Here is a 1332-nt window from a genome sequence, read left to right on the forward strand (position 1 = left end):
TTAGTGGGACTAACGTGACTGCTAACGTGGTTCTTCTTTGCTTCCTTTGTCCTGAAATCAAGCAACAAAGTGCATCAAAGTTCTAGTCCAAGTCATGAGTCATGCATCATCCAATTTGTCATATAATTCATGCAAAATTCTCATGAAATCATGTAAAGTGCACAATGTATGCTTGAATCAAGATGTAAGTGGATATCTACCTAAAACTATTTTATTTTCTAAGAAAATGCATGAGACTACCTTAAAAACAGTAAAGAAAAGGTCAGTGAAACTGGCGAAAATACCCTGGCATCACAGGGATGCTAAATCCTTGACCCCTCAGGATCTGTGGAGCCCACAGGATCCCCTCTTACCCCACCTCTTCTTTTCTCCTCTTCACACCCTTTCATAACACTCTTCCCCAAATACCCTTCACTAATTACCTCCATATATCTTCCCCAAATACTCTTCACCACTCACAACCATCCACTCTTCTCCAAAAACACCACCTACCTCCAAATTCAAAAATTCCTTTCCCTCCCAAAACCCAACCCCAATACACAAAACCTAAACCTCCCCCCACCCCTATATAAACCCCTCACCACTACTTCATTTTCACACATTACAAACACTTCTTCCCCCCTTGGCCGAATACACTCTTCCCCTCTATCTCCTCCATTTTCTTCTTCTTCTACTATTTTCCTTCTTCTTCTGCTCGAAGACGAGCAAACCTTTTAAGTTTAGTGTGGTAAAAGCATTGCTTTTTGTTTTTTCATAACCATTAATGGCACCTAAGGCCAGAGAAACCTCAAGAAAGAGGAAAAGGAAGGCATTTGCTTCCACTTCTGAGTCATGAGAGATGGAGAGATTCATCTCAAAGGTCCATCAAAACCACTTCTACTAAGTTGTGGCCAAGAAAAAGTGATCCCTGAGGTCCTTTTTAAGCTTAAAAAGGGTGAATATCTGGAGATCCAACAAGAGATTAGAAGAAGAGGATGGAAAGTACTCTCCAATCCTATTCAACAAATCAGAATCTTAATGGTTCAAGAGTTCTATGCAAACGCATGGATCACTAGGAACCATGATCAAAGTAAGAACCCAAATCCAAAGAATTGGCTTACAATGGTTCGGGGGAAATACTTAGATTTCAGTCCGGAAAATGTAAGGTTGGTGTTCAACTTGCCAATGATGCAAGAAAATGCACGCCCCTACACTAGAAGGGTCAACTTTGATCAAAGGTTGGACCAAGTCCTCATGGACATATGTGTGGAAGGAGCTCAATGGAAAGTTGACTCAAGACGCAAGCTGGTTCAATTAAAAAGACCAGACCTTAAGCCTGTGGCTAGAGGATGG

This window comes from Arachis ipaensis, chromosome B5 (genome assembly GCF_059453495.1).
Source record: "Arachis ipaensis isolate K30076 ecotype BB chromosome B5, ASM5945349v1, whole genome shotgun sequence".
In the NCBI taxonomy this organism is placed as follows: Eukaryota; Viridiplantae; Streptophyta; class Magnoliopsida; order Fabales; family Fabaceae; genus Arachis; species Arachis ipaensis.